Source organism: Bos javanicus, chromosome 22, assembly GCF_032452875.1.
Source record: "Bos javanicus breed banteng chromosome 22, ARS-OSU_banteng_1.0, whole genome shotgun sequence".
NCBI lineage: Eukaryota > Metazoa > Chordata > Mammalia > Artiodactyla > Bovidae > Bos > Bos javanicus.
The window spans coordinates 41,128,735-41,141,229 of NC_083889.1; the positions used below are offsets into that span (position 1 = coordinate 41,128,735).

The 12,495-nt window shown below is 40.4% G+C and overlaps 1 protein-coding gene and 1 long non-coding RNA gene across 4 annotated transcripts in view; both read left to right on the forward strand.

Annotated features, from left to right (window-relative positions):
• The window catches only part of FHIT (fragile histidine triad diadenosine triphosphatase), a 1,529,906-nt gene that overhangs the window by 977,635 nt on the left and 539,776 nt on the right, over positions 1–12,495 (forward strand). The gene's annotated exons all lie outside the window — the stretch shown is intronic.
• The window catches only part of LOC133235266 (uncharacterized), a 30,489-nt gene continuing 22,751 nt past the window's right edge, over positions 4,758–12,495 (forward strand). Inside the window, exon 1 of the long non-coding RNA XR_009732506.1 lies at positions 4,758–11,739. This is a non-coding gene — a long non-coding RNA (uncharacterized LOC133235266). The remainder of the gene's footprint in view (positions 11,740–12,495) is intronic.

Genomic DNA, 12,495 nt, shown 5'->3' on the forward strand with positions numbered 1-12,495 from the left:
ATTTATTAATTTCAGTGGAAGCAGGGGTGAGAAAAATCTTTCAGAAACATAAAAAGTTTCAAATTATTTCCTACTGTCATAATGTATTGTGCCATTAAATCCAAGATTCCACATTTATAATCTTGAAAACTATCATATAAACTCACAAACTTTTTAAAATGGGACATACTCTTAGGAATGTCATGTGAAAAATACATAATCTACTGTGCAATTAAGGATATAGTTTTATTCAGGCTATTGTGTAAAAAGATTCATAAATAACATCTCAAAGAAGAGGAAGGAGTCATTGGAGTTTCATAAGTTCAGTTCAGTCGCTCAGTCATGTCCTACTCTTTGTGACCGCATAGACCACAGCACGCCAGGCCTTGCTGTCCGTTACCAACTCCTGGAGTCCACTAAAACTCATATCCATTGAGTCGGTGATGCCATCTAACCATCTCATCCTCTGTCAGCCCTTCTCCTTCAGCCTTCAATCTTTCCCAGCATCAGGGTCTTTTCAAATGAGTCAGTTCGTCGCATCAAGTGGCCAAAGTATTGGAGTTTCAGCTTTAATATCAGTCCTTCCAATGAACACTCAGGACTGATCTCTTTTAGAATGGACTGGTTTCATCTCCTTGCACGCCAAGGGACTCTCAAGAGTCTTCTCCAACACCACAGTTCAAAAGCATCAATTCTTCGGCAGTCACCTTTCTTTATAGTCCAACTCTCACATCCATATGTGACTACTGGAGAAAACCATAACCTTGACTAGATGGACCATTGTTGGCAAAGTAATGTCTCTGCTTTTTAATATGCTGTCTGGTTTGGTCATAACTTTTCTTCCAAAGAGTAAGCATCCTTTAATTTCATGGCTGCAATCACCATCTGCGGTGATTTTGGAGCCCAACAAAATAGTCAGTCACTGTTTCCCCATCTATTTCCCATGAAGTGATGGGACCAGATGCCATGATCTTAGTTTTCTGAATGTTGATTTTTAAGCCAACTTTTTCACTCTCCTCTTTCACTTTCGTCAAGAGGCTCTTTAGTTCTTCATTTTTTGCCATAAGGGTGGTGTCATCTGCATATCTGAGGTTATTGATATTTCTCCCGGCAATCTTGATTCCAGCTTGTGCTTCATCCAGCCCAGTGTTTCTCATGATGTATTCTGCATATAAATTAAATAAGCAGGGTGGCAATATACAGCTTTGAGGTACTCCTTTCCTGATTTCGAATCAGTCTGTTGTTCCATGTCCAGTTCTAACTGTTGCTTCCTGACCTGCATACAGGTTTGTCAAGAGGCAGGTCAAGTGATCTGGTATTCCCATCTCTTTCAGAATTTTCCATAGTTTATTGTGATCCACACAGTCAAAGACTTTGGTATAGTCAATAAAGCAGAAGTAGATGTTTTTCTGGAACTCTCTTGCTTTTTCGATGATCCAACAGATGTTGTCAATTTGATCTCTGGTTCCTCTGCCTTTTCTAAAACCAGCTTGAACATCTGGAAGTTCATGGGTCACATACTGTTGAGGCTTGGCTTGGAGAATTTTGAGCATTACTTTGCTAGTGTGTGAAATGAGAGCAGTTGTGTGATAGTTTCAACGTTTTTTGGCATTAGAATGAAAACTGACCTTTTCCAGTCACATGGCCACTGCTGAGTTTTCCAAATTTGCTGGCATATTGAGTGCAGCACTTTCACAGCATCATCTTTTAGGATTTGAAAAGCTCAACTGGAATTCTATCACCTCTACTAGCTTTGTTCATAGTGATGCTTCCTAAGGTCCACTTGACTTCACATTCCAGGATGTCTGGCTCTAGGTGACTGATCTGGGTCATGAAGGTCTTTTTTGTACAGTTCTTCTGTGTATTCTTGCCACCTCTTCTTAATATCTTCTGCTTCTGTTAGGTACATGCCATTTCTGTCCTTTATCGAGCCCATCTTTGCATGAAATGTTCCCTTGGTATCTCTAATTTTCTTGAAGAGATCTCTAGTCTTTCCCATTCTGTTGTTTTCCTCTGTTTCCTTGCACTGATCACTGAGGAAGGCTTTCTTATGTCTCCTTGCTATTCTTTGGAAGTCTGCATTCAAATGGGTATACCTTTCCTTTTCTCCTTTGCTTTTTGCTTCTCTTCTTTTAACAGCTATTTGTAAGCCTTCCTCAGACAGCCATTTTGCTTTTTTGCATTTCTTTTTCTTGGGGATGGTCTTGATCCCTGTCTCCTGTACAATGTCATGAACCTCAATCCATAGTTCATCAGGCACTCTGTGTGTTAGATCTAGTCCTTTGAATCTAATCTCATTTCCACTGTACAATCATTAGGGATTTGATTTAGGTCATACCTGAATGGTCTAGTGGTTTTCCCTACTTTCTTCAATTTGCTGCTGCTAAGTCACTTCAGTCGTGTCCGACTCTGTGCGACCCCATAGACGGTAGCCCACCAGGCTCCCCGGTCCCTGGGATTCTCCAGGCAAGAGCACTGGAGTGGGTTGCCATTTCCTCCTCCAATGCATGAAAGTGAAAAGTGAAAGTGAAGTCGCTCAGTCATGTCCGACTCTATCGACCCCATGGACTGCAGCCTACCAGGCTCCTCCGTCCATGGGATTTTCCAGGCAAAAGTACTGGAGTGGGGTGCCATTGCCTTCTCCAATTTAGAGGCAGGTAAATAAAGGAATCCTTTTGAAGATGGGAGGGTGGGTTCTTTCATAAAACGGTAGGGGAGGGGAGGGTTTCTTAACCATTCCTGTTTTCTGGGAGTACAGTGTACAGTTCCACCTCATCAAATAATTTACCTGGGTCTGTAAATCCACAGATTAGGTAAATCACCTTCCTGGAATGTCAATTTTACTATAATATGTGTGTATGGAGTTGTTATTTTTCAGGAAAGCTTGATATGTTATGGAATGGATAAAAATTATGTACATCTTTAAGGTGAAGCATGAGAAGTTTATAAAATTTCTGCTTCTGTTAGTCCACTTTATTTTCTCCTTCTCCCCTTTCTTTCACCCTAGTGAAGCAAATAGGAATTTTGTTTGCCTGCCTTATTTCCATGAAAATATTTGAGAAACATGGGCCTAAAGCCTCCACATCAGCTATTTATATAGAACCCTAGATGAATAGCAACATTCTAGGTGAAAGAATTAGCATCAACAAAGGAGGAAAACTCGGAGAGTGAAATGTGTATCTGAGATCCGAGAATTGCCGTTGGCCTATGTGGAGGTTGTGAATAGTGAGGAAAGCAGAATGAATATACAGCTGACAGACTAGGTTGTAATGTGGAATTTGAACTGCGCGTTGAGGTCTTTGGACTTAATTCATTTGGCAAACAGTGTCCATCAAAAGCTTTTGAGCAAAGAATGGACCTATTACAAGCTGGATATTTGTAAAAAATTATTTTCTGTAATCCCAAGTCATGACTGTTATACATATATACAAAAATAACAGTGTGTTAAAGATTTTTAGTTAATTCATAAGGGAACCTGCAGATGTAATGGGTTCAAAAGAGAACTGGAAAAGCTTTCACATTTATAGAATGAGGATATTGAGATGAATGTGCAAATGGCATCCAAATTGGTTTTTCTGCAGGTGATGAGGTAAGATGGAGTAGGCAGGAAGTCAGTTAAATGCCTACCAGACAGGAGATAATTTTTATGTCTAATATTTTCATTACTGTTAGTTACCTATAACTTATAGATGAAATAGCTGTAAGTTATAAGTAAATAGCTATAAGTTATAAAATAGCTATAAGCTATAAGTAAAATAGCTAAAGCAATGAACAGGGCTAGGCAGTGGGTTGTTTTCCACAAAAGCATACTTTTTTTTTTTTCTAAAGGATTTGTTATAAGCTGGATATTAGTAAGATCACCGCAGTGAAAATTTGGTTTGACAAGGAAGAAACTAGATGCATAAAGGACAGGTGGGAGATTTTGCAGTGTCCAAAAGACAGGAGTCTTGAAGGCTGTGATGAGGGTGATGGCTCTGGAGTGGAACAAAGTGGAAGCAGCAAGTTACTAAGCCACGCTGGGGCCTACCGAAATTATCAGTTGATTTACATGTAGGAAGGAAGAAGATGAACCTTGTGGCCAAAACAATACTCGTATTTGGGTCCTGGATCCACCTAGTTATCAGGTGACCTCACACAACTGTAAGGGACTTGGAGCTCTTAGCTTGAGTTTGGTCATCTCTAAAACAACCCTAAAACCTATCTTCTAGTTTTGTGAAAAATGAGGTAGTACATATTAAGTACTACCACTGCTTTTTCCAGTGGTCAAGTATGGATGTGAGAGTTGGACTATAAAGAAAGATGGGTGCCAAAGAATTGATGCTTTTGAACTGTGGTGTTGGAGAAGACTCAAGAGTGCCTTGGACTGCAAGGAGATCCAACCAGTCCATTCTGAAGGAGATCAGCCCTGGGTGTTCATTGGAAGGAATGATATTGAAGCTGAAACTCCAATACTTTGTCCACCTGATGTGAAGGGCTGACTCATTTAGTCTTATGGACTCTGTGGGAGAGGGAGAGGGTGGGAAGATTTGGGAGAATGGCATTGAAACATGTAAAATATCATGTATGAAATGAGTTGCCAGTCCAGGTTCGATGAACGATACTGGATGCTTGGGGCTAGTGCACTGGGACGACCCAGAGGGATGGTATGGGGAGGGAGGAGGGAGGAGGGTTCAGGATGGGGAACACATGTATACCTGTGGCGGATTCATTTTGATATTTGACAAAACTAATACAATTATGTAAAGTTCAAAAATAAAATAAAATGTAAAAAGAAAAAAAAAAAGAAAGAAAAGACCCTGATGCTGGGAAAGATTGAGGGGAGGAGGAGAAGGGGACGACAGAGGATGAGGTGGTTGAATGGCATCACCGACTCAATGGACATGGGTTTGGGTGGACTCCAGGAGTTGCTGATGGACAGGGAGGCCTGGTGTGCTGAGGTTCATGGGGTCGCAAAGAGTCAGACACGACTGAATGACTAAGTAAGTAAGCTTGGCTCATAATAAAAGGTCAATCAGTGTTAGCTGATATTGTTACTATTATTCCATCTCCATTTCTCTCTCTCTTTTTTTCTTCTTTAAGGTTTTAAACTTCGATTAGGGGAATATGAATTTTAACATATTGACTGATTTGGGAGTCATCCTGAACAGAGTAAGGATGAAAACTAAAGAGTGAATAAAATCCTTACCTGAGAAAAAGAGTATAAAGCTAGAAGATTCCATTAATTAGGCAAGAAGTTAACGAAAAATAGGTGGATGGGTAGTGTTTGTTACCCTTTATTATCAAATTATTGTATATGGAGAGAGTTGATCTAGGAAGAATCCAAGAGTGGGTATTAACCAAGCGATGAGAGGAGAGAGATTTGGAGAATGTTCAAGAAAGAAGGGTGAGTTTAGTGGGATGAGGAAATTTCAGAGGCTTGATGTGAATGATGAGAGACGCACAGATGTGAGACAATCAATGCTGCAGTGCAGTTAAAGCATATGAAGACTAGGAGAATGTGCGGATTCTCTCCTTACTTTCTAATTTCAATAACTAATGACTTTTTAAGGACATGGGGTAAGAGTTTAGAATAGGCACTATAGAGAGTTTAAGGAGTCAAGAGACAATGAAGAGCTAGCTGAGTAGTGGTCAGTGCAGTGAAAGAAAGTGAAGTCGCTCAGTCGTGTCCGACTCTTTGCGACCCCATGGACTATAGCCTACCAGACTCCTCTGTCCATGGGATTTTCCAAGCAGTAGTCCTGGAGTGGACTGCCATTTCCTTCTTCAGGGGGTCTTCCCAACCCAGGGATTGAACCCAGGCCTACTGCATTGTAGACAGACGCTTTACCGTCTGAGCCACCAGGGAAGTCCATGGAAAGCGCAGTGGAAGTCCCTAAACTCTGGATCATCCGTGTAGGGTATCATGGTGATCTAGTCACTAGAATTCAGGCATTTCTCACTACAATTTGCTTTTGAAAACCAGGCTGTAGAGTAGATCCAAATGTGCTAACTTAAAGTGTTTCACTCAGGGGCTGAGTTCCTGGTAAGGACAGGGCATGACTTAAGTCATAGTTCTGACCATAAAGACTTCCGTAGTAGCTCGGTGGTAAAGAATCCTCCTGCCAGTGCAAGAGACGTGAGTTCAATCCCTGGGTTACAAAGATCCCCTGGAGAAGGAAATGGGAACCCATTCCAGTATTCCTGCATGGGAAATCTCAGGGACAGAGGAACCTGAAGGGCTACAGTCCTTGGGGTCACAAAAGAGTTGGACACGACTTTGCAACTACACAACAACTGACCATAAACTCTAATTATTGGTATCTGCTCTTGCCCATCCAGGGTTGCAGACTGAGGTCTCCGTGGCCAACTGGAGGCCACAGACTATTTTCCCTGGTCCTCTTGGCTTTATTTATTTACTTTAAAAGAAAAGAAAATACGGTATAGCTGCCAAAGTTTTAATTGGGAGATTTTACACTTAAGATTTTACACTTTGGAAAAATCTCCTCTGAGCAGCTTGTCGGTGGCCTAGATCCCACGGCCTTTGGATGATGCCTCATCTGCCCAGCTTGTTGCAGTCCCCGTTCTTCCCTATTATTCTTAGAGCAGAGCCATGCGACTCACTTACTTTACCTGCCAGGGCCCTGTAGACCCTGATCTTTGCAATCCGTACCCAACCCCACTCAGTTACTGCTAGGGTTTAGATTTGTTTCTATGTGGACTCATGTTTAAGCCCTGGGAAACCCCTTTACCCTAGATAGATAATACTGAAATGTATTCCCCCAGCTCATTATATTCATCTAAGGTGAGACAGAGTTGTTCACACCTCTATGAGAAAAGCAGTACATCGTATCTATTCATTGCATTAACTTTACAGAAAAGTTAGGAGAATTCTCTTGACACTTTATTCTTAACCTAAATCATAAGGAAAAGTTATTATAATTCTGCCATCTGTTCAAGTTTTTAAAGCCATTTTGGTAAACTTAATGCTAATGCAAAATACATGCCTTAGCACTAATTAACTGAAAAATCTGTTTCATTCTTCTCAGATAATGAAAAAATATGTCAAGGACATGATTTCTTAAAGAAAATCTAATTTATGGCACTTAGGCCTTTAAACCGCTCTTGTGATGTTCTTGTGAACACAACCATAAGAATAACAAGAAGTCAGATCATATACTCCCATTAGGAAAACCCCAGACTTATGAGCTTTAGACATTTACAATTGTAATGTAGATAGCTATTTCCACTTAAATAGTACAGTCCTTTTTGACTGGTAGAAGGTTTTTGTATTGATTTTTCTGGGGAGGGGAAGGGATTGGAGTGGAGGGCTGAAGAACATGGGGACTATCTGTAAGGCCCATATGGATTTAATGTCCAAGTCCAAATACCACGTTAGTCCTCTCGAAACCTAATGAATTGAAATATGTGCTATTTGAATATATTTATATTAAAAACTATTGGCCACTGACTTTTCAAACCTCCCTAGCTTTCTTTTCTTATAGGAAAGAAATAATCCAGTTGCATTATCTTTTTGCTAAAACTCGGTGTGTTTTGAACTCACTATGTTGTTCTGTCACTATTCTCTTTTTTTTCTGTTGTGTCATTGGTGTGTCATCCCCAAATTATCTCAGAAAAATAACATTTATGTTCGATTGCAAACCTACTCAAAAATCTTACAATGCTTTAAAAAAAAATGTTCTGTTGGATAACATATAGAGTCCTTGGCATCTTTCCCACCTGTTTTCCGGTTATATTTCCCACTTTCCACTGTACCAAACTCTTCACGTCAGGGAGATGACTTTATGCAAGGTACTGAAAACATCTCGTGCAAGGCTTCATCTCTGTTTTGTAGGGGTGATAAAACCTTTCATTCTCTTTTCTGGAATACCTAAGCCGTCCTGCCATCAAGAACAGGAAGACGAATGATTAGGATAGCGACAGTGAGTGTGTGCATTATGTGCAGCCCCGTGTGTGTTGAGAGAGAGAAAGTAGAGCAAAATGTGAGTACTTGATGAAGGGTATAGTGAAGAGCTATTTCTTATACTACTCTTGCAACTTATTGTAGATGTGGATTATTTCAAAACAAAAAGTTGAAAGGAAAGAAGCATTTGTGACCAGATTAGTCACTCACAGTGGGGTTGGCCAGTTTGGGGATATATACCAAATATATTTAATTCCTGGTAATAGTCATAGGTTCCTTACACTCTCTGGAGAAAGATACTATATTTTGTCCTGGTCTTTTCTTTCACCAGTTCTTTGATAGCTGCTTCCTGAGGGCAAACATATTGATTGATAAGAAGGTAGACTGAGTACTATACTGATTTTCAGAGAGAAGTTCTGACTTCTTTCCTTCCTTGTTTTTAAAGACCATATGCAAGAGATTGTATATGGTGAACATATATAATCTCTGTGCTGAGGAGCTCACAGTATTGGAGAAGACAAAGGAAAAAGCCAGTGTTAGCAAAAGAGAGAGAAAGGTGTGACTGTTTTAGTATAGTCCATGCTTGTGTTTTTCTGTGTTATTTGCAATTTTGATTCTGCCTGGATTTGATACCACATCTTTACTGCAATCCACTTATAGATTATTGCCAACTGATTGCCACCCTGATTATAATGAATACTATCCTTTGTTTCACTGCACATCTTTCCAAATTGCCATTCAAAACAGTTATTTTTAATAACTGGAAACAGGCTGCAATATTTCTCATCCAAGTACCTTTTTCTTCTTAAAATATTTATCCAGAACACTGCAATAATCTTCCCTTTCTGACATTCATTAATGATTTGCTAATGATACCCTTCATTATAAGCAAAATTTATATTAATTATGATTAGCCATTTTGGGGTGTAGGTATTTTAATTTGCCAAATTGACTGTACAATGGAAATTAAAGCTTAGAAATGTAAGTAGTTTGATCACTGCAACATTCTTTGTTTCTTAAGCAATTTGCTGGACTAGAAAGTCCATGAGGGCTCTGTCTCTACCTTTTACCCAACTATTTTTTGAGAAACTGCTGTTTCCCTGTTGTGGTGATAGCTACTGGAATAAAAGTGTGTGTGTGTGTGTGTGTGTGCGCGTGCGTGCATGCTCAGTTGTGTCCAGCTGTTTGTGACCCTACAGACTGTAGCCCGCCAGACTCCTCCATCCATGGGATTTTTCAGGCAAGAATACTGGAGTGGGTTGCCATTTCCTTCTCCAGGGGATCTTCTTGATGCAGAGATCAAACCTGCGTCTCTTGAATCACCTGTAGTGACAGGCGGATTCTTTACCAGTGAGCCACCAGGGTAGCGCTTACCAGTATCCAATTCCTATCCTAGAGGAGCTTCAGAACTTCACCAGATGTGAACTTTTAGGGCTGAAGGGATCCTTCAGAGATAGCTCTCCTTACTAGCCAGAAGCAAATGACATTAGAGTACTCCCATGTCTTTTTTGCAGCTCCCAATATAAAACACTGCCTTTGCTTTGACTATTTATGCTGACTTCATTTCATGTGGTCTGATTCATCTTTGTGTGGCGTCTAGTGTCTAAGGTAGCATCTTAAACAGTGTAGGTGTTGCAAAATAGTTTTGAATGAATGTATTAATATGTTTACATCCAAAATTTGTCTAATGATAAATTTAGATGCATATGGAAATACCTGACATAAATTTGGCATTTGTGAAGTAAAAGTCTCCTTTTATTCTAGTTGGTCGTCGTGGAATACACTTTTAGAGTTAGTGTGAATTTTAGCTGTTTGTGGAATGCACTGGAATGCCTTCATAAACTCAGAGACACTATCATCTGCCCTGTGTTACTGTGTAGTATGTGACAAGGGAGCTGTGTCTGTCTTTTACTTCTTTATCATGCCTTGCATGTAGTTGGCACCTGCTGAATACTTGTGGAAAGAAGGAATAGCAGGGATTTTAGTTACAAGTAAGTTTTCTGTAGGTAGGAATGGAAGGTGTATGTCACATGTCATGGAATGAGCAGCAGCAGAAGAGGCTGGATGAGGATAAAATTAGTTGAAGGAATCCCTAATTATAAATGTCTAGGCTTGATCAAGGATGATGCTTTTAGAGTTACTTGCAACATATATGAACATCATGTATGGAGTCAGAAACTAGAATAACTACTCTCATGCTCAGGTTTCAACACTTGTATTACAATTTAGAATGCAGGCTTGATAATCAGTGTGATGAGGTTTCAGTCTTGACTCTTTCACTCATGAGCTCAAAAATACAACCAACTTTTACAAAAATATTTTTTGCATTTTCCCCCAAATGTTGCTTATAATATGTTTCCTCTAAGGGACTGGGTGCTTGGATGGAGTGAATCCTTATCGGAGGTTGATAATAATTGGTGTCATTGTTATCAGTATTCCCTTCCTACTCCCTCTTCGGAGAAAGCTGAATATTCTATAACATCAACACAATTTATTATACCTTCTCTTAGGAACATATAATAGTCAAGTGCTATTGACTTAAAATTTAAAGGCTTCTGGCTATTTTTTATGGCTGTGATGTACTTTGTTGCTAGAAGTAAATGCAATTGAAATAGCTTGATGCAATGAGAGCTATCATTCCTCTCTGTCTCTCTTGTTTTAAGCTCAAAAGGTGTATCTTCATAAAACTTGTACTTGTGAGGCCAGTGTGAAACCCACAGGCAAGTAATAGGCTTTGCTTGCACATTTCCTAGGGACTACTTAAAACTCATGTTTCCCAGGTGGTTCTATGGTAAAGAATCTGCCTACTAATGCAGGAGACATGAGTTCCATCCCTGGGTCAGGAAGATCCCCTAGAAAAGGAAATGGCAACCCACCCCAGTATTCTTGCCTGGGAAATCCCATAGACAGAGGAGCCTTATGGGCTGCAGTCCATAGCGTCACAAAGAGTTGGACAAGAGCTAGCATCTAAAACAACTGAAAACTTGTCCTCTTTTTGTCTTGGTTTTGATTACCCATGCAGACAACTTAATGATTTGGAGGAAGGCTTCTGATGGAGGGAAGTCTGGAGCTGAGAGAATCTTGTTGAAACAACTCATTTTGAGGATGCTGTACACATCAGCACTCGTCATGTAGCGGGCAACAGAACCTCATCCAAGCATTGGTTAAAAGTCCAGTGACCTTTTTTTCGTTTCCTGTGAAGGAAGGTACCCTGGAGCAGTGGGTAACTGCCAAGCCTGAAGAAGAAAATTATAATAAAAATGAAGAGATGAAATTACTTAATTACAACATAGTTACTCCAGAAATCTTCACAATGAATGGGGAAAATTTAACAGAGCTCTTAAATGTCACTGTAATTTAGCCCCATGCCCCAGAAATTCTAAATTGTAATTGACCCTAATATAAATACCCACTGGTGAGAATAGATGTGTTTTTTAGACAGCTTTACTGCTGCTGAACTTCACTAACGAGTCACTCATGACTTCAGCAGATGTTTTTTACTTCTTTGGCCGAGGGGGTCCTTAGGAACCAACTTTCCTCTCCATTCAGCAGCAAATGATACAATAATGCTCTCAGAGTGTCTGCATATGAGGTAAAAAATGGGTTCCTTTAATCGTTGCTTGGACTGTTTTTGTCTTGCTGTAGGGATAATTTCACTTGCAAACAACAGAAAAACAGACCCATTCTAGCTTAAGCAAACAGGGACAATTATTGTCTCGAATAATTGAAAAGTTCTAGATTTGGCTGAAGTAACTTTTTTTTTTTTTTTTAAAGATTGATTTATTGTGACTGCACTAGGTCTTCCTTGCTGCACACCAACTTTCTCTAATTGTGGCGAGTGGAGGCTACTCTCCATTGTGGTACGTGGGCTTCTCATCATGGTGGCTTCTCTTACTGCAGAGCAGAGTCCAGGCACATGGGCTTCGGTAGCAGCAGCGTGCAGGCTCTTTAGTTGCAGCTCACTAAAAAAGTAGGGGAAAGATTCTGTACAGTTTTCTCTTTTGGCACAATTAATATCTATTCACTCTTCACTTGGGAATAGCATCTTTCCCCCTACAAAACCCATGTGCTCTAGGGGGTGGGGTGCAGTGGGTGGCTGCATGCATCACCTGGACAGCCACAGGCTCTAGAAGTCAAGCTCAGTAGTTGCGGCACATGGGAATTTTTGTTCTGTGGCATGTGGAATCTTAGAGGACCAGGGGTGGAACTTGTGTCCTCTGCATTGATGGGTGGATTCCTGTCCACTGTACCACCAGGGAAATCCTAGGAGTAGCTTTCTCTCTCTCTGTCTGTCTGTCTGTCTTTCTGTCAACTATTTCCTTGTTGCTGAGTTCAGTCTCTGGTGAACTCTCTAATTATGGTCCTAATGTGATCACCCCCAGTTTATGGGCCTTTATCTTTCCTCCATTCGTGTTGACTAGGAAAAGTAAAAGCTTTTCCCATAACTGTGGAACAAAAATCCTGGGCTTCACTCTACTTGGTTCAGATTTAGTCTCTCGCCCATCTCTGAGTCAGTCCAAACGGCCAGGGGGACAGATGTGTGCTGACTGTTCTTAGGGAGAGGTGTGGCTGTCCAGGTGATGCATGCAGCCACCCACTGCATCCCACCCCCTAGA